Source organism: Triturus cristatus, chromosome 1_2 (assembly GCF_964204655.1).
Source record: "Triturus cristatus chromosome 1_2, aTriCri1.1, whole genome shotgun sequence".
Taxonomy (NCBI): Eukaryota; Metazoa; Chordata; class Amphibia; order Caudata; family Salamandridae; genus Triturus; species Triturus cristatus.
This window is the reverse complement of record NC_140580.1, coordinates 489,027,332-489,049,541: the sequence shown is the minus strand read 5'-3', so window position 1 is coordinate 489,049,541 and position 22,210 is coordinate 489,027,332.

Genomic DNA, 22,210 nt, shown 5'->3' with positions numbered 1-22,210 from the left:
GGCCTGTAGGCCCATAGGAATGAATGGAGTCATATTACCTAATAGCGATTCGCTATTTACCGATTCCCTAATAGGTAATGTTAAGGAATCGCAAAATATTTAGCAATTCCTGCATACATTGCATTTTACGATTCCAAAATAGCGAATCGGTAAAATTTGCTATTTTAGAATCGCAAAATGCCTTCTTGATACATCTGCCAACAGAATCTTTACTTATTTATTATGGGAAATCTTCAAAGCATCAATACATTAAATCATTCAAGTCGTTTTTACTGTGGTTTATCTGGATCGAACACAGTTAAACGATCTAACCATTGCCTGAATAGATATTCTGAAATTCTATCCTACAAAAGAACCCCACACGTTGTTCTATTTATTTTTATATGTCTTTATTTTTATGTCTTTATTTTTTGTTTTGATCAGCCAGTTCATGCGCCTGAGCAGGATAACATAGGAGTGTTTTCAGATTGAAATTTGTATACACTTGAAGGAGATATAAGACATGTCGATGTAGAATAGCAACTCCTAGGCCCCACTGCGATTACACGGTATAGATTTCCTGCAGTGTATCTCTAATTGGAAAAACAAAAGCTGAACGATTCAAAAAGGGCATCAATCGATGCACATGCACCGCTCGAAAGACATGGCAGACCTTGATGAGACCAACATTATTTCTGAGGTAAAATTTGTATATTTGCACAAGGATCCATGTAAACAAGAAAATGCGACTTGCTTACTACGACCGACTCACTACTGCCTCCTCGAGAGAACTGCATTCTCAGACGCTACCGCTCGCTTTTCCCCCACCACCTCCCAACTCAATATATCACACTCCAAACCGAGAACGTGTTTATTTTCACTAATTGTAAAAGCTCTCGACATGACGTGTTATTGCAAGTATATCTGGACTAGACGTTGGTGAACGTGATTTTACCAGGTGCAAACTTGTACCTGGTAAAATCAGGTCCATCGTTTCTGCACCTGGTAACTTCAGGTGTGGGAACACAGGCCCTCTTGCGGCCAGGTGGAGTCATAGCCCCCCAGGGACATAAAATTGGAAATTTGCAATTACGCATTATCTCCACGATGGTGAGGTGGAGCATACATTGAAACTAGCTTATGTAGTCCAAATGCCTTGTTGCTTCTTATTCCCAAATAAACACGAATCCAGACGTTAACACGAAATATTCTGCAAAAGTCTTTACATTGTAGAGTGATATGCTATGGGTTCATCTGTGCAAGACCTTTTATTACTAGTAAAACAAAGACACTCTTCGTTGTTGCCCTCGTCTTATCGCATTGGTATCTTCCTACCAGGAACGACGGCTTGTTCTATTTAACAGCATCTATGGGTTGCGTTTCCACTATTAATGCCTATTGGACCCTTGTTTTTGTGTTCGATGGAGCTTCTGGCACCCTTAGGGTATGGCCTTTGTCAACATTTCATTAATAATTAATTGAATTGAATAATGAAAGACAGAAAATGTCGACAGCCCCGTCTGCCCTGCAAGCTTTTATGTTTCATTTTCGTACATGCAGTATTTGCTTCAGGTTTTAGAGCAATGCACTGCAATATGAGATTGTACAGTGCCTTTCTTTATGAGTTTTTTTGCAATAAAGTCCATGTTCTATTGTTTATTTGCAGTTAGGCACTTTAGTGGAATCAATAAAGTAGACACAAAGATTGCGAAAGTTAGCTTGATAGATATTGACTGGCTAGTTGTGGCATTCTGTTTTTGTATGTTTTGTTCCTTGAAGCGTGAAAACAGTGAAAAAAAATGTACTAAAATAAAATGTTGCTTTTTTTTTATCTAGAGAATGGAAAAGCTCTGTCATCCATCAGCGATATTGTGTGTTACTATACAAGGTTGATGTGATGTTTCTCAAATAACAACCTCAGGGACATTTAAGAAAAGTCAACCTATTTTTGAAACTGAAATATCACAGAGTGGATCGCAGTCCACGTTTCGTTTCTCTCCTGCTTTGACCTGATCAGCTCTTTCCTACCACAAAGTCCTTAAAAGTTATTTGGGTTGAAGTCTGTGCTATGCAAAAACAATTTTAAAGAAAATGGAAATAGAAGGACTCCATTGCAAACAAAAATGATATGTTATTGCTGTTCTGCCGGCAGTTTCTGAGGCAGGTTGCAGTAAAGTGGGCCTCTCCGTCTCCTTTTAAGTGTTTCAGGGGGGAAGTATTGAATAAAAAAGAACTGTCATTATTGCTAACCTGTTTCTCAAGCAGCAATGGCTCTGTGTCCCCCATCAAAAAATATGATGATGTAAGGATTGCCTAAAATGGTGGTGTTGCATTAAAAGAGCACACTAAATTATGTTTCTCACCTCCACTACCTGACATACCAAAAGCAGTTGGGCATTAGTTTAGTATGTTTATTTATTTGTGGATTTGTTAAAGATTAGCATATCTCAATAAATGCAGTTTGAACACCTATTATGACAAATTATACATACCTGAAGTAAAAGAGAGCCACGATATTCTAGGAAAAGGGTGGTAGGAAAGTAGGTAGTTTCAAAAGTATTCCATAAACACTATTACCTACACCAATACAGTGGATACCCTCACTGTTACAAACATTTACCACTGACAAGAGTGCACATTTACCAAAGATCAATTGGTATCCAGACACTCCATATTCTCTATATTGGTACCAATTACATAGTACTTAAAATTTGAATACACGTGTTTACAGCAACCCTGCATGCTTATACTACTACATACCGGGCCCGATTCACAGAACTACCTTAAGACAAAATCCTAAACTTACTACCTTTTTGGTATTCACATTAGGCAATTACTCATTTTGGTATTCACAGAAGGCACTTACTCATTTTGGTATTCACAAAAGGCACTCACTCATCAATGAGTAAGTGCCTTCTGTGAATACCAAAATGAGTAAGTTACTCAAAATAAGTAAGTTACTCAAAATGAGTAAGTTACTCATTTTGGTATTCACAGAAGGCACTTACTCATCATTCAGTAAGTGCCTTCTGTGAATACCAAAATGAGTAAGTGCCTTCTGTGATTACCAAAATGAGTAATTGCCTTCTGTGAATTCCAAAATAGTAGTAAGTTTAGGATTTTGTCTTTAATTAGTTCTGTGAATCGAGCCCCTTCGGGCCCAAACCAGAAGGCCTTGTGTCGCAGCCTTGAATCCTCGGAATCGTACGTTGCTTTTATGGTCCACCTCTCGACACCACCATGGTCTGGTTTGTGTTCACAGACTCCATGGAGTGGTCAAGCGGGGGAAGGAAAGGATGGGGACAGCGGGGAGGGAGACCTGTAAACAAGGGTACAAACACTCAGGTATAAGGAACTCACATAAACATAATCTATATATATATCATGTCAACACGTATACTGGGAAGGCACCTTTGGCATATGAGTATACCTGTAAAGGAAGAAAAGGCTTCTGCTTGTTTCGTCAGCAGTTGGAATTAGCAGTATTCATTTGTGTCTAAAAACAAGAACCACATTGTGTTTAGCAAGAGCGGCCCCACCCCTATTGTCTTGTGACCCCCTCAAAGACGTATCAACACCTACCCCAAGAGGCTGGGAGCTCGACGGTACAGGGGTGCAGGGATGACAGAGACGCACGTTCCCCTGTAGTTAAATAACAGAAACACAGCACCCTCTCTTGAGGGATTAATGCACAAAACATAACATTCACTGGGTACTGCTATATCACCCAATACGCCACTCCGGGCGTTATTCACACTTGCAAGATAAACGATAAATGTCACACATCAAGGTCTGATACTTCTCACACCTGTAAGGCTTCAGCACTGTTATGTCTTTAGTTTGCCTGCAATCACAAGTTCCAGCAAATCACACGTTCCTACGTGCACTGATTAACACGTTCTGGTGTTGGTCACTCACGGTGGCTGCCCTTGGAGGCTTTACCCTTCCCTGTTAGTACGTGACCCTACGAAAGTTGGTTGCAAGTGACACGCGGGGCAGATGCCATGGCGCGGTCCACTATCTGCTCCGGGGAAGGATTCCCCAGCCGGGGCTTCCCAGAAGAAATCACAAAGATACTACCTCCCGCAAGAATCCTGACATGGATTCCGCCAACGGGAGCGTATGCGTCACCAGGAGTATTGCCGCTTCCACTGCGAAGCACTGCCACACTGGAGCACGAAAGACAACAAGATATGGTGCAACCGCACCCTTACCGGACCTTTGGCAGCGAGTGCTCCTCAGCGTCTGGAGTAACCGGCACCTACACGGAGTGTTCCGCCCCGGAAATACCTTTCCTCGCGCGTCGCGCTGACGTCATCGACGCGCCTCGGCCGGGGCTCATGGGAATTGTAGTCCTGAAGCCTGTCGGAACGGGAACCTCCTGCGGTGCCTCTTCAGTGTCTTCCGATGTGGCTCCTGACAGTACATCCCTCTCCTGCAGAACACTGACAGAGGCAAGGTTTATGAGGGAAATGATTGTGAAACATCCGCACATATCTAGGAGCGTGGACGGCCCTAGCAGGTTCCCATGAATTCTTTTCTTCACCATAGCCTTTCCAAGCGACCAGATACCACAACCTGGTGCGGTGGATTTTTGAATCTAGTATGCCTCGTACTTCATGCTCAACCTCCCCATCTACCAGAACGGGTGCTGGGATTCTACTCGCCCCTGATTTTGCTGGTTTAAGGAGGGAAATGTGGAAAGCTGGATGATTGCGCAGGGAAGAGGGTAGATTTAGCTTCACTACCACAGGGTTGATTAGCTTCGATATTCTATATGGGCCGATGTAGCGAGGGTTAAAGATACTGTATCTTTTAAACCTGATGTTCTTGGTTGATAGCCATACATAATCGCCTATTTTGTATGAGGGACCTTCCCGCCTATGCTTGTCTGCCTGTGTTTTGTACTGTCTTTTTGCGTTTAGCAATTATTTGCGTACCTGTTGCAATGTTGTTTGGATGTGAGTTATCCGTTCTCGTACCTCGGGCACATTTTTTGGTCCCACAGGATGCTGGAAGGGAGAAAAGTCAGGATGAAAGCCATAAGTGCAGTAAAAAGGCGTGTGTTTTATGGATCTATGCATGGCGCTATTATACGCAACTTCTGCCAGCCAAAGATGCTCGACCCAGGCACCGGTCGCAACCTCCCCATAACATCTGAGGTATTGTTTGAGGGTCTGATTGACCCGTTCTGTCTGGCCATCGGTTTGGGGATGGAAGCTGGTGGAAAGGTTGGATGTGATCTTAAGGGCCGAACACCATGATTTCCAAAAGTGTGCAGTGAATTGGGCCCCCCCTGTCCGATATTACCACTTGAGGCAATCCGTGTAGACGGACCACATTATGCAGCAATATTGATGCCAATTCACCGGCTGTCGGGATCTTTTTGCAGGCTATGAAGTGAGCTAACTTGGTCAAATAGCCAACCACAACCAGGATTACTGTGTGCCCTTTGTCTGGAGGCATCCCGACCACGAAATCCAGGGATATCTGTTTCCAGGGTATGACCGGCGTAGGAAGAGGGTGTAAGAGGCCCACCGGACGAGCGTGGGTCGTCTTCATTTGACAACACACCGTGCATTCACCCACCCAAGTTCTTACGTCTTTCCTGACTGTGGGCCACCAGAATTGTCGGAGGATTCGCTCTCTGGTTTTTTCGACGCCGTTATGTCCTGTACTGGGTAAGGAATGACACCAGTCGAATACTTGTTTTCTTAAGCAAAGAATTGGTACCAGTATTTGGTTTCCTCGTACGGGGATCCCCCCTTTTGCCGACCACTCCTTGTTATTACCCAACCAATCCTTCTATTTGGCGTTGGAAATGTTGAGCGCTATGCTCCTAAGGAATTGTTCCGTGACTGTGGCGTTGATCACATTCTTGGGGTTAACGATGGCGTTCTCTGCTGGAGTTTCTGGAGTGTCGGGAGAGGACTGGCGACTGAGCGCGTCGGCCTTTTTGTTTTCACTTCCAGGGCGGAACGTTACGATAAAGTTATACTCAGCAAAGAAGAGCATCCAACGAAGCTGACGGGGAGACAGATGTCGGGCTGCTGCCATGAATTGCAGGTTACGATGATCCGTAAAAACGGTAACCACGTTTTTGGAGCCCATCAGGTACTGTCTCCATTCCTGGAACGCATTCTTGATGGCCAACAGTTCCTTTTCAGCTATCGTATAATTACGCTCTGCAGGGTTTAACTTTCGTGACATGAAGGCCACCGGATGCATTTGACCAGTTTCTAGATGTCGCTGTGAAAGGACTGCTCCTACCGCATACTCGGAAGCATCCGCTTCTACGATATATGGTTGGTCGGGATTGGCGTGTCCCAGCACCGGGGCGGAGGTAAAGGCATTTTTTAAGGCTTCAAATCCCTTTTGAGCTTCCTCGTTCCATTGAAATACCACCTTCTTCTGTAATAGTCGCGAGAGGGGAGCGGCCAATTTGGAAAATTGATTGATAAAACGACGATAAAAATTGGCAAAGCCCAAGAAGCATTGTATGTCCTGAACTGTTTTAGGAGTTGGCCAATCCTTTACTGCTTGTATTTTCCTGGTGGACATTTCCTGCCCTGAAGGGGTTAGCATTACCCCAAGGAACTCCACGGTGGTGACACTGAACTCGCATTTGCTGATCTTGCAGAACAGTAGGTGGTCGCGTAGAGCCTGCAGTATGGTACGTACATGAGATCGATGTGCTTCTATAGATGAGGAATAAATCAAGATGTCATCTATGTATACCACCACGAAACGATCAAGGTATTCCCGCAGTACATCATTCAGGAAATATTGGAAGGCGGCAGGCGCGTTGCAGAGGCCAAAAGGCATGACCCGGTACTCGTATAGCCCGTACCGGGTCTTAAAGGCCATCTTCCACTCATCTCCCTGTCGCATTCGTACCAGATGATAAGCCCCTTTTAGGTCTAAACGGGTATAAATCACGGCCTTTTGGACTTGCTCCAAAAGGACAGGGATAAGAGGCAGCGGATACCGATTCTTCACGGTAATGGCATTGAGGGCGCGAAAGTCCACACAGGCGCGTAACTCGCCATTGGCCTTGGGTATGAAAAACAACGGTGACGCTGCCGGTGATTTGGACACCCGAATGAACCCTAAGGCTAGATATTTATCCAGGTATTCTCGGAGATGGAGGTTCTCGGGTTCAGTCAGGGCGTACACTCTTCCTGTTGGTACCACTGCCCCAGCCAATAGGTCTATTTGGCAGACATACTGTCTGTGGGGAGGTAGGGTTTCGGCCATGGTTTCATTAAACACATCCTCGTAATCCCTATATTCTTCGGGTAGTGTCACTGGATGTTCCGCCGCTATAGCAATGTGGTGTGTTTCCGTCTCAAGGGTATCCGGGAGAACGAGGATTGGCTTGCAATGCCGTTGACAGTAGTCGGATGTAAAGGTCAAGGTTTTTTTTCCCAATTCACCAAAGGGTTGTGTTTTTTCAGCCAAGGTAGGCCTAGGATAATTCCATACTGTGGCGTGGTGATAACATTGAAGACCCGTTTTTCAAGGTGGTCTTTCCCATGGAGGACTTCCACTTCTTCGGTGCAGAACCTAATGGGACCCGCCTCCAAGCGTCTCCCATCCACTGCGTACACCACTTCCGGCAGGTTCTTCTCGAGTAGCTCAAGGCCTATTTTCACCGCGTGCTCATGATCGATGAAGCAACCTGTTGCTCCCGAGTCAAGCATAGCTTGTACCTGCCTCCATCTGCCTTGGATATGAAGATCTAGAGTCATGAAATAATGTTCTTTCCCGCTAAGATGGTACTGGTCTAATGAAGGGATGTACGTTCTGCTTGAAGAAGTCCCTTCGTTCGTCCTCAAGCTTGATCGTTTCCCGCCGTCAACGAGGAGGTGGCTGGCAATGACCTTCTGGTGTCTGGACGTGCGAATTTTGTTCTCAATGAGCACTCCCGGATAAAATGGCCCTTTTTGCCACAATAGATACAAAGGCCTGTCTTTCTACGGTGTTCTCTCTCCTCAGCGGTGAGTGAGGCCCGAACCGTTCCGATATCCATGGGTTCAGGTTTATTGGGGGAGTGGGTTTCTCCACAATAGGGTGTATCATATCGAGGGGGCACACGCTCCTTCTTCTTGCGATCCCCTTTACAGTCGCTTAGGTGATGATCCAAACGTAATGTAAGGCTTATTAAGTCTTCACACGAGGTAGGTTGGGGGTCTATCTGGGCCAAAACATCTTTCATTTCGTCCCTAAGTCCTTGATGGAAAAGTGCCGCTTGTTTGGATTCTGGCCATTCGGTCTCGGCAATCAACCTTCGAAAGTCATTTAGGTACGAGATGAGATCTCTGTTTTCCTGTCGCAACTCCAATAGGTCTCGGTCCGCTGAATGCGTGGTGGCCCTGCGATTAAAGGTTTTCTCGAAGTCTCTGAGAAAAGAGTCCCAATCGTAAAGCAGAGGGTCATCTCTCTTCACTAATGGCACGGCCCATTGGGCTGCATCCCCTGCCATGTATGGGAGAAGGAATGCCACCCGGGCATGGTTGGTGGCGAAGGCTTTGACCTTGCAGGTGAAGTGTAACATTACTTGGGTTAAGAATACTTGGACCTTACTACTGTCCCAGTAAAACCTCTCCGGTGGGGCCAGGGGAATGGAGTTGGCATCTCCACTACTACAGGAGTTGGATGGGTTACCTGAGCAATGCCTGCATTAAAGGGGTTCCGCTGCATCCTATCTACTACTACTTGTAGGGCAGCTGTTTCCGCTCTAGAGGCCGCGAGTTCGGTTTGCATTAGGGCTAGGGCGGTCATGACGTCTTCTAACGTGGCCATATTCAATGTACGACCGGGAGGATACGTATACTTGGGCCGGTTACTCTGTCGCAGCCTTGAATCCTCGGAATCGTACGTTGCTTTTATGGTCCACCTCTCGACACCACCACGGTCTGGTTTGTGTTCACAGACTCCATGGAGTGGTCAAGCGGGGGAAGGAAAGGATGGGAACAGCGGGGAGGGAGACCTGTAAACAAGGGTACAAACACTCAGGTATAAGGAACTCACATAAACATAATCTATATATATATCATGTCAACACGTATACTGGGAAGGCACCTTTGGCATATGAGTATACCTGTAAAGGAAGAAAAGGCTTCTGCTTGTTTCGTCAGCAGTTGGAATTAGCAGTTTTCATTTGTGTCTAAAAACAAGAACCACATTGTGTTTAGCAAGAGCGGCCCCACCCCTATTGTCTTGTGACCCCCTCAAAGACGTATCAACACCTACCCCAAGAGGCTGGGAGCTCGACGGTACAGGGGTGCAGGGCTGACAGGGACGCACGTTCCCCTGTAGTTAAATAACAGAAACACAGCACCCTCTCTTGAGGGATTAATGCACAAAACATAACATTCACTGGGTCCTGCTATATCACCCAATACGCCACTCCGGGCGTTATTCACACTTGCAAGATAAACGATAAATGTCACACAACAAGGTCTGATACTTCTCACACCTTTAAGGCTTCAGCACTGTTATGTCTTTAGTTTGCCTGAAATCACAAGTTCCAGCAAATCACACGTTCCTACGTGCACTGATTAACACGTTCTCGTGTTGGTCACTCACGGTGGCTGCCCTTGGAGGCTTTACCCTTCCCTGTTAGTACGTGACCCTACGAAAGTTGGTTGCAAGTGACACGCGGGGCAGATGCCACAGCGCGGTCCACTATCTGCTCCGGGGAAGGATTCCCCAGCCGGGGCTTCCCAGAAGAAATCACAAAGATACTACCTCCCGCAAGAATCCTGACATGGATTCCGCCAACGGGAGCGTATGCGTCACCAGGAGTATTGTCGCGTCCACTGCAAAGCACTGCCACACTGGAGCACGAAAGACAACAAGATATGGTGCAACCGCACCTTTACCGGACCTTTGGCAGCGAGTGCTCCTCAGCGTCTGGAGTAACCGGCACCTACACGGAGTGTTCCGCCCCGGAAATACCTTTCCTCGCGCGTCGCGCTGATGTCATCAACACGCCTGGGAATTGTAGTCCTGAAGCCTGTCGGAACGGGAACCTCCTGCGGTGCCTCTTCAGTGTCTTCCGATGTGGCTCCTGACAGTACATCCCTCTCCTGAAGAACACTGACAGAGGCAAGGTTTATGAGGGAAACGAGTGTGAAACATCCGCACATATCTAGGAGCGTGGACGGCCCTAGCAGGTTCCCATGAATTCTCTTCTTCACCATAGCCTTTCCAAGCGAACTATTCCTCATCCTGCTTGGAAGAATTCTGGTTTTTTTAATCGATATATAGAACAATTCAGTAACTCTGAACTCCCCAAATTCTGCCACCTCTTTAGGATAACGCTGAAGAAAGGGTCCTACATATTTGTGCTAGTATTGCAAGATTGTGAGTATCCCGTTTAGTGACAATAAGAAATACAGTGATGCTAATCGTTTGCGTGTAAGGGTATAAACAATGAAGTAAAAGTTCTCTTTTATGTATGATTAATGCGCTATGTCTCTAGCCCCAGTCGAGCAGTGGTCTAACAAAAAGACCCCAGCAATCAGATACCAAGACGACCTCCTGAAGGTAATACATGGTCCTGATGGTAAGAATCTTCTTTTTTTCTCTTTCCTTCCCCCTTCCCCTTTCCCCTCCGCAACACTAACTGATTTGATGTTCTAAGCCCTAGTCAAGCAGGGTCTTGGGGGAGAGTGGAGGCTTTAGCATTGTCCCTGCATACAAGTCACCCGGTAAATGGCCTGGCAGAAGCCATGCCATAGACCTTACCTTGTCCGCTTGGACGTCATGGATCCACGCAACCAAATAGACACCCATGACCTAACCTATGCATTGACAGAAGAAGGCCCCAGTGTTTTTGACCTGTCTCATGCCCTGTTGGATATGCAAACCGAGGTACAGGCCTTGCAACAGCAAAATCAGACTCTTCGAGATGAGCTAGTTCAGTATCCCCTAGACACTCTTCTTTGTTGGGCAATGTAGAGGGCAATACCCAAAGACAAACACTCCATTATCCATCCTTCCCATTTTGGAGAGTCAGGTCACGTGTCAGTTCCTTCCCCAACCCTCAGGGGATATCAACCCTTGAATGTGACAGTAACACCCCTACTCTTGTTCCATTGGCCCCACCAAGCCAAGAGATAACTTCAAATTAGATTCTTTCTGGAGCCAATGCCAGTTGCAGTTCCTGTGTAAACCTGGGGCATTTCCTTCTAAAGCCACCTAAGTTATATTTATCATATCTTAGCTGGGAGGAAACGCTGAAAGTTGGTCGGTTCCCCTGATCAAAAACATCAACCCTCTTCTCTATGATTTTGGAAAGTTCAAGGAGGCTATCCGACGCTTGTTTGCAAAACACAACTTCATTCAAGCTAGCAATAATGAGCTCCTAAACTTACAACAGGAAGGTAGAGATCTGTTAACATACCTCACTTCATTTAATATCCTAGTTGCAGAGACCCATTGACCAGAAGAAAAAAGAACCTCTCTTTTAGAGGAAGTTAAAGTATGACTTGGAAGATTCACTTTCCCTTATTGTTTACTGTGCTGAGTTTATTGACCTGGTCATTCAGATAGAGCATCGTTTGTTGATGGTAAGGAAAGATGAACAGCCCTGGGGAGAACCTCCATTTCTAATAATCATTTCTAAGAAGAAGGAACCAGAGAGCAAGGTTCCTTATGCTGTGGAACCAAAGCAAATTGGAGGCACCTGCGACCCTTTATCTATTGAAGAAAAGGAGCGATGAGAAAAACAGAATCTGTGCCTCTTTTGCGGTAAGGCAGGGCATTTTGCTCAGGACTGTTTAGTAGAACCCCAAACCGTATGGGAGACATAGTGGACACTAACGACCAATGCTCGGTAAACTAGAAAGCTAGACTGGTGCAGAGGTAATTTTGTTAAGTAGAGATAGTGAAAAGACCTCTCAACATTTGGCCAGCACCTTTGGTAACATTCCCTGTCACTTAACTATTTTGGTCACTCAGATTATCTCACCACAACAGCAAAAATATTGCCAATGTTGTCGGGTTCTGGGGCCATGGGTAAATTTCTGGACTTCACACTATCAGCTGCTTTGAAAATTCTCGGAATCAAAGAAGATGAGCCTGTCCTGGTTCAAGCTGTGAACGGTTCAGAGCTCTCTTCTGGTTTAATCAAATACCAAATAGTCCGCTTTCGCTCATTTGTGAAAACCAGCACACAGTTAATGCTAACTTTGGATCTCATAGACACTCCTATGTTTGGACCAATCTTAGGAGTGCCTTGGTCACAACTCCATAACCCTCAAATTGACTGGGCCTTGCGTCTTGTAACCTTAAAATTCTTGCATTGTCGTTCCACTTGTTATAAAATCACTCAGGATCTAATTTCGCCTGTGACTTGTGCAGTCATTGACTCAGACTCCACCTCTGAGTTGCCTTCTGAATATTCAGACTTTCAAGACATGTTTGATAAAGAAAGGGCTGCTCCATTGCCCTCTCATTGGGAGTTTGATTGCAGGATTGACCATGTTCCAGGGCCCATTCTACCTCAAAGTGGATTGTTCTTTGTACCAGAGAAGTTCAGTGAATTGCATTTCTGTATTGATTACAGGGGGCTCAAAAAGGTTACAATTACAAATTGTAATCCTTTACCCTTGATTCCAGTGCTGTTGGATCAAGAGCGCAATTCAATCATCTATATCAAGCTAGACCTTTGGGGAGCCTACCACCTCATTAGAGTGAAAGAAGGTGATGAGTGGAAGACGGCCTTCCGAACTAAGTTTAGGCTTTTCATGTATACAGCAATGCTGTTTGGACTGTGCAACGCCCCGGTGGCATTCCAGTTCTTCATTAATGAAGTACTCAGAGATTTACTAGACAAATGTGTCATTGTAAACATCATTGACATCCTCATCTTTTCTTATACCTTACCTGACAATGGAAACCATGTCTGAGCTGTGCTGCAACAGCTCCATGATCACAACGCTTATGCTGAATTAGTGAAATGTACCTTCCACACTGCCTTTGTGGAGTTTCTGTGGCATGTGCTGTCTCCAGACGGCATCACAATGGATAAGAAAAAGGCTACCGTGATCGTGGATTGGTGAGCCCCCACTTCTGTAAGGAAGTACAGAGCTTCCTCGGGTGTGCCAATTTTTATATGTGTTTCCATCAACACCATACTCCTAAAATAAATGTCCCCTTCCACTGGTCTTCTGATGCAGACCCAACCTTTCCCCTGCTACAGGACAAGTTCACATTGGCCCCAGTGTTCAGGCATCCCACCTCCTTGCAGCCTTATTTTGTTGAGCAGGGCACTTCTCAGGTGGGGATTTGGGGGTTCCTGTGTCAACGAGATAGCTCTACAGGACATATGCATCTCATGGCTTACTTCTAGAAAAAACTACTACCTGCCGAACAGAATTATACAGTAACAGAGCCTGAATAGCTTGCCATCAAGCTTTGTATTCACGAATGGAGAAAGTATCTGTTAGGTACAGCCCATACATTTACTATATACACAGATCACAAAAACATAACATTTTTAAGATCCCTGAAAGCCTTAACCCCAAGACAAATTTTGTGGCTGATGTTTTTCTGCGAGTCTGATTTTCTCATCACCTACTGGCCAGGGACCCAGCAAGCCAATGCTGACTCCTTATCATAGTGGGGGTATACCTCCCTAGATGGAGTTCTTCCACCCATACAGTACATATTCTCCTCAGATAGGATCTTAGTAGGTTGGTAAAAAGAAACCTTTCTGGACAGAGTAAAAGGAGAACATCGTCAGGTTGACATTAGAGAATGGTTAGCAAACGATGAAAACAGCATTCAGGATGATCTCCTGTATCCCCAAAACACCTTGTTTTTAACCACTCCTGAGCTTTTGACAGAAGCCTTACACTGGTGTCATGACGCAGTTTGCTGGCCATCCATGTATCCTTAAGTCCATGGCAAATTGTAAAAGGTGGTTCTGTGGCCCAACTTCTTCAAAGATGTGCATGCTGATGTCCAGTCCTGTCCCATTTGTAACGGCTATAAGACTCCTCATTAAGCTCCGGTTGGCCTGTTAAGGCTATTGCCTGTATCGCCAGATCCATGGCATATCATCAGTATGGGCTTTATCACAGATCTCCCCAACCCAATGGCTACAAAACTATCTGGGTAATCGTTAGTCTGGTTTCTAAAATGGTGCCACTCTCCTCTTACATGTGCATTTGCATAGTCTCCCCTCAGTTATAATTTCTGATAGAGGGGCCGAATTCATTTCCAAATTCTGGCCTTCGATTATGCACCTCCCTGGACATTGTTACTCAGCTATCATCTGCCTATCACCCACAAACTGATGGGCAGACCGAGCAAGTGAACCAGTCATTAAAACAACGTCTGAGATGCTTGTTAGCCACTAATTCACCTGAATGGGAGCAAGTTATCCCTTTAGCGGAGTTAAAATTCTGAACACAGTGCTACCGGCAGTTCCCCTTTCTATTGTTTGATGGGAAACATCCACGGATACATATTTAGAGCAACTAAGGAGCTGGAATCTTGTCCCATTGGTCCAGGGCTATCACAATCATGTGACCCAAATTCAACAACACATCAATCAACAATTACAGGAATCTAAGGAACGCATGACCTCTCAAACTAATCAACATCGCAAACAACAACCTGAGTACAAGGAAGGAGATCTAAGGTGACTTTCCACCAAAAACACTTGTTTCGAAGGACCTCACAAACTTCAACCCAGGTATTTGTGACTTTTTCCCATCTCCAAAGTTATCAAAACAGTGGCCATGAAACTACAGTTGCCTGATGAGGTAACTATCCACCCCGTATTTCATGGTTCCCTTCTCTTGCCATACCAAACTCACACCCCTCCTGAAGGTTCTCCCCACCCATCAGGGTGGGTGATCACATGGAGTTTTTGAAGTACATTGCATTCAGGATGCTCAATGAATCAGGGATTGCTTGTTCTACCTAATATATTGGAGAGGATATGGGCAAGACGATAGGTCATGGGAACCTGCTGCTAATGTTCACTCTCCATGCCCATTACAGCTTTTTCACTCTCATCATCCTACCCGCCCCATTGAACGTTCCTTGCTCAGAATGAACTGTCGAGGTTCTGGGTCCTGGTGCCCCCTGTTGCCTAATCTGTGCCCTAGAGTTCCGAATTATTCCTTAAATCATTATCGCCCAGGGTCCATTCCCCGATTAGGCTCATTTGTTTTATCCGAGGGGCCTTGTTAGTATTTCCTTTTCCCTGGGCCTTATAGGCTGTCATCCACATTTTGCCATCCTTTTCCCCTCCTGGAGCCCTTTGGACCAATGTCTGGATTCCTCCCTAGGCATTTCCAGTGACTCCTCGAGTCTTGGAAGATTTCGGGACATCACATGGTAATGTGGCCATTTTGTTTTGACGCAATATAAATACCATGCCCAAAACACAAGGCCTTGCTTGGCTTTTTTTGGGATGAGGAAGCATTTTGCTTCCTTCCACCCTTCGCCTACTTCTTAAGATGGGATGCAACACGCCCAGAAACCTTTCACCCTCTCAGGATCTCGGCGCCTTCTTACCTGCCATCTCCTCCAGTGACAGTGGTGAGCCTACAATGTTCAGCGAACCTCCAAGAAAACAAGAAACAACTCCGCTACCACCATTGAACCGGTGCATCTTCGCAAGACAAAGAAAACAATCAGTTAGTGCATTAATGGGTGTTAGATCTGAGTTGACCATAATTTAGATATAACCTTCTTAACTATTCTTCATTCTGCTTGGAAGAATTGTGTTTCTTTGACTCCATATATAGGACAATTGTGGAACCCTGAACTCCCGTAATTTAGCACCACTCTAGGATAACCCTGATAGAAGGGTCCTACATATAGGTGCTAGTATTGCAAGATTGTGAGTATACTGTTTAGGGCATATAAGAACTTCAGTGACAAAAATGGTTTAATCGTGTGCAAGGATATGAAAACTATAAGATGAAGTAAAAGTTATCTTCCCTTATATGTATGATTAGTGCACTACTTCTCCAACTTCAGTCTGAGTCAAGCAGTCGCCTGACAACCCCCCACCCGCCCACGGCATTCAGATAAGGAGAAGAACTCCTGGTGGTATTACAGGGTTCTGACGCTAAGAATCTTCTCTTCTCTCATCTCTTCCCTCCTTCCACTCTGGGACAGCAACTAATTTGTGGTTTTAAGCCCTGGTCGAGCAGGGGAAAGGTTGAGACTTTATCATCGTTGTTGCGGATGGGTCACCAGGTGAGTGACCTGACATAACCTGTCTTGAAGAACTCTACGAAAAAAGCATGGGGATTTATCATTTTGGCCCCCCCCTTTTTTCTTGGATCCTGCTTGATGGATCACCCCGAAACTTTCAAGAAAGGAGCTGAGGTGGATGAAGTTTTTTTTGGAATGTTTTGTGAAGATTCATCAAAAGGGGGCTGACGTTATTTGCAAATCAAAAAAAGCTCTATATATTGAAATCCAGACCTAGCTAATTTGTTGTGTTCACTGCTGTAATAATGTAGGGTACTGTTTCAGAAAGGAATTATACATGCAGATCATTGACAGAAAAAGTCTTTGTAGAGGGATAGGTTTCCAAGAAAAGTGTTTCACACTCATCATTTAACATGTGGAGAGGTCTCAGCAGAGAGGCCATTTTGTTAGTAAAATGTTTCACTGGTAACATGTGCAGGGCTGTCAGGAGAGATTGTACACTCTTATAAAACTGAAGCAGTCACTCTGTATGGACATGTATTAGAAGGAGTTACTCATTTATGAAACACTACCACAACAAAAGTGTACTCTGTTTACATTTGATAGTAGAGGACCTAGTGTTTGTCCAAAACCTTCGACACTAACCCTTTACTCTCTTCAGAGGTATCAGTAGAGAATTTGCTGTCTGTAACCCCATTCATACACAATATCCTGTCAGTCGAGACACCTTTGTGCAGGGGTGAATTACTCACTAAACACTTGTAGACCCAGCCTATAACCTCTACAGTCCTATAAGTAGAGAGGGAATGTTCACATAAAAGTAAGACAATCACTTTGTATACAACTCAATTGCAAACCTCTCATGTTACATAAAACATGTTTATCGCTCATCTCCCTCTCTTGTTCAAATTAGTGGCACAGGGTCTAGTGTTTGTCTGAGGCCTTTTACATACACCCTTACTCTGTTCACAGATATCAGTAGACAGCTTGCTGTTTCTAAAGCCATGTGCTCAGGAGGTGCTAGCTCTCAAAGAAAGGTCTTCTACACAACACAGTAGCTCTCTGTTGAGCTGTCACTTAGAGAGACTTGCTACAGGGTGGTATGAGATAGGATCACTGTTTAATGAAACTGTACCATATAGAATGTATAGCATGCTGAAATATAGTCGCACAGGGCCTACTTATTCTTTCATTCCTACTAGGGAGACTGTCTATCCTGCTCATAGGAATCATTAAAGATGTTACTTTATTGAACTAAACACCCTATTCAGTCACATAAAACATCCTTACAGAGGGATGACTTTGTTAGTAAAGCCTATCAATTTCAACTTACACCGAGAAGAGATCTTTCAACAGAGAGGCTATGTTGTCACAGTAAAAAAAACGTATTTAGCCTATTTACACTTATAAGAAAAGGTGCCCCTCTCTCGGGAAACTGAACCTTAAAGAATCTGTAGTTTGTTAATGTGTGATACTAGAAAGCCTAGTGGTTGCATATATCCTTCCAAAGGCATCCTTTGTCATCTTCAGAAGTGCCAGTAGACAGATAGCTGTTTGCAAACTGAAGCAAACACCCTCTTCACTATGAGAAAACATCTGTTGAGACACATGCGTCTATTACTAAAGTCCTTCACTATCACTGTTTATCCTGTGTGGGGCTGTGAGGAGAGATAGTGTGCTATTATGAATGTGAATCATTCACTCTGTATGGGCTTCTTTAGTGACAAGTTATGGTTTCACGAAACAGTAAGTACCACAACCAAACTGTACTCTGCTTAAATCTGATAGGAGAGGGACTAGTGTTTGTCTAAGACCTTCTAAACTAACTCTTTACTCTCTTCAGAGGTATCGTTAGAGACCTTCCTGTCTTTAAAACCATTCATACACCATAATCTGTCAGAAAAGAAGCCTTTGTGAAGGGGTAAATTACACACTAAACCCTTTTATAACCAAGCTATAACGTCTGACAGACCTGTTTGTAGAGAGGAAATGTTCGCATAGAAGTTAGCCTATCAATCTATACACATCTATATTACAAACCTCTTATTCTAAATCAAACTTTACAATCCCTCATTTTGCCTCTGGCGAAATGTAGTAGCACAGGGGATAGTGTTTGGCTGAGGCTAGGCCTTTTACACACATCCTTTACTCTGCTCACAGATGTCAGTAGACAGCTTGCACTTTATAAAGTCATGTAACACAGGAGGTACTAGCTCTCAATGGACTTCAAAACAAAATATTAGGTCTCTGTTGAGATGTCACTTAGAAAGGCTGCTGTTACAGGGTACTTTGAGATAAGGTCACTGTTTGATGAAACTGTACCATGCAGAATGTATGACATGCTGAAATATAGTTGCACAGAGCCGATTTGTTCTGTCAATGCTTCTACAGAAACGGTCTATTCTGCTCAGAGGAATCATGAGAAAGGGAGGTGCTGGTGTATAGAACTAAACACCCTTTTCACTCGAACAAAAGATCTTTAGAGAGGAATTACTTTGTCAGGAAAGCCTATCACACCCAGCCCTCACTGTGAAGAGGTCTGTCAACAGACAGTCTATCTTCTCATAAAAAAGAAGCATGTAGTCTATATACACTTATAAGAAAAGTAACACCTCTCTCCTTAAACTGAACCATACAGAATATGTGGTTTGTTAAGGTGTGATAATAGAAGGCCTAGTGTTTGCATAGATCCTTCTACAGCCACCCTTTATCTTCAGAAGTGTCAGCAGACAGATAGCTGTTTGAGAACAGAACAGAATGATGCACAAGTGCCTTTAAATTGAGGGTAAGTGGCGTTGACAAAAGATTCAATATGAATATATTTACCAACCGATATTCATATTGCGAATGGGACATATCGGTGATCCATTGTCCATTTTTACAGATCGTGCCATTCCTGAAGTACAACGGAACATATCCGTGATTTACCTTTTAAATACAAAGAGTTTATCACCTTGAAAGCGCAAGCCATTAATATGACCCCGTGTATGGAGTGAGGCCCCATTTATTGGTTTAAGGTGAGAGACTACAGTAAAATTATTATCGTCAATACATGGTGGAAGTAATAATGTGATAGACTCAATCTCCACCAATAGAACTATGTGATATATTCTTTCTCCATCTTCTTTAGATATAGTCACACATCGTATGTATAACGCTGGCTGTTCTCTATACCAGAAGCCATCCGTCAGTGACTTTTATTGCGACATAAAATGTAGGTATCCACACCGCTTGACTACATAACTAGGATATGGTCTATGATAAGAGAACCTACATAATAATACTGTGGGGACCTAAATAAGAAACAAACCAATTATACATTAGATGTATAATTGGAAGATTGTCTTCGTCATTAATTTTATTAAACATGACAGCGTTGTAAGTGAGGAATGAGTCTTCTTCTTCTTTGTTTGATTGTGGTGTTCCCAATGGGATGTTGGAATTTTTTTTTTAGATCACATTATATATAATTATGTTGGATTTGGATTATTCCAACAGTGATGTTTTTATCAAAGGAAAAAAAGTATTCTTTCTTGTGTTATCAAAAAACATGTATATATACGTTATGTTTGCACTGTTCCTTTTCTAATGCTTACATTATGTTTTATGTTTAGGAATGATTGCTAAAGCTATTTCGTGGAGGATTAATATTGTCAGTCCTGAGGAAGGTGGTTTTTTATCATTGTACACCACCGAAACGCGTCGATGTATAGGTTGTTGGGTGTAATTTGTTTTGGAACAGAACCCTAAGAGACTAGGTTGCATTGTCACCAGTTTGTTTCTGCTTACCGAAACTACAAATCTACACATCCAAGACACAATTTTGGTGTCTGTTATTGTTCCTCCCACTATATAAATGTTCATATGTTAGATTGTCTTCTTTATCTGTACCAAAGGTCATATGTTATAACTTTTTGTGTTTTTGGATATAATACATCTTTATCTTATTGCTATGGTTGAAGTCTGATCTTTGGCCATTTATCTGTGATTATTTTATTTGATGCAATTTAATAATGAGATTCTTTTAACATGTCAATAAACTTCAATTGATGTTTTTTACTAAAGTAAGGTTTTTTCTATTGATAATTTTCCAACATTTCATGCGGAGTGGTTACAATTGAGGTTGAAAGAGTGCAAGTTGATGAATGAAATACGTGATTTCTATGTGACCTAATTCTTCACATTAGTTCAAAGAGAAAAATCTTTTTAACTACATGAGAACAGAAGCAACCACTCTCTTCACTGAGAGAGAACGTCTGTTGAGACACATGCCTCTATTGCTAAAAGCCCACAACACACACAGTTTAACCTGTACTGGGCTGTCAGGAGAAATGGTATGCTGTTGAAAAATGTAAACTATTTACTCTGTATGGACTGATGTGACAAGGAGTTACTGTTTCATGAAACCGTAACACAATCCAACTCTACCATGTTTAAATCTGGTAAGAGAGGGCTAGTGTTTCTCTAAAACCATCTATACTAACCCTCTACTCTCTTGAGATATCGGTAGAGACCTTGCTGTCTGTAAAGCCATTCAAACATTATTTTATCTCAGAGGAGACTCCTTTGTGCAGGGGTGAATTACTCACTACACCATTTTAAAGGCAATCTAAAATCCCTACAGACCTATTAGTTGAGAGGAAATGTCGTGATAGAAATGAGCTATTCACTCTGTATACAAGCCTATTACAGATCTCTCATGTTACATGAAATTGTATTATCCATCATGTTCCCCCTGGTAAAATGTAGTAGCACAGGGGTTACTGTTTGAGGCCTTTTGCAGACAACCTTCACTCTATTCACAGATATCAGTAGACAACTTGCTCTTTATAAAGCCATGTAACACAAGAGGTACTAGCTCTCAAAGGTGTTCTACGCAAAATAGTGCCTCTCTTGAGCTGCCACTTAGAAACTACAGATGAAAGGATGTCAAACAATTCCTTATTTGTGATACACCAAAAAATAATTTGGTAAAGAGGAACACACCAAAAGGGTAAATTCACAAATAAAGTTATTGTACTCTTATATTTCCAAAAAGTACTGAATAATCATCATCACTTATGTCCACATAGTTCTCTTGACCATAAATTGATTCATGAATGGGTCTTGTATTACATGTGCAAAATTAAGACTGGACAAAAATTAAAAAAATACTCTTTTTATTTTTATGTAACTTACATTTGACATGTATATAGTGTACTGTTTCTTTCACTATTCATTGTTTGTCACATTATCACCTTAGTCACATTTGTCTTGTTGCAATTCTTGTGTCTCTGTGACAGCCGTTATTATTCAGTACTTTTTTTAAATATAAATTCACTTTTTTTGTGAATTTCCCCTTTTGGTGTGTTCTATATAGTGGGAATACCCAGGTTCTGAGGGACACTGGGTCGCCCCATTACTTCTAATGCTGTCACTTAGAGAGACAATTGTTAAAGGGTAGTATTAGACAAGATCACTGCTTGATCAAACTGCACCATATAGAATGCATAGTCTGCTGAAATATAGTTACACAAGGCCTACTTATTCTGTCAATCCTTCTACAGAGACTGTCTATTCCGCTAATAGGAATCATTAAAGAGGGTGGTGTTACTGTATTGAACGAAACACCCGATTAACTCAGAGAAAAGATCTTTAGAGAGGGATGGGCTTGTCATAAAATGACACTCAGCCCTCCCCATGAATGGATGTCTCATCAGAGAGCCTATGTTGTCATAATAATCAAGAAACATTTACCCTGTATACACGTGTAATAAAAGGAGCCCCTCTTTCCTGAAACTGAACCCTATAAAAGCTGTGGCCTGTTAGGGTGTGATAGTAGAAGGCCAAGTGTTTGCAAATATCCTTCTACATGCATTCCTTACCCTTTTCCGAAATGCCAGTACACAGATAGCTGTTTGTGAGCGGAAGCAAACACCCTCTTCACTATGAGAAAATATCTGTTGAGACATGTGCCTCTAGCACTGTAGCCTTTAAGCTCATTGTTTAACTTATACAGTAGGGTGTGGGTATGCTTTTGTGAACGGGTGAGTTACTCATT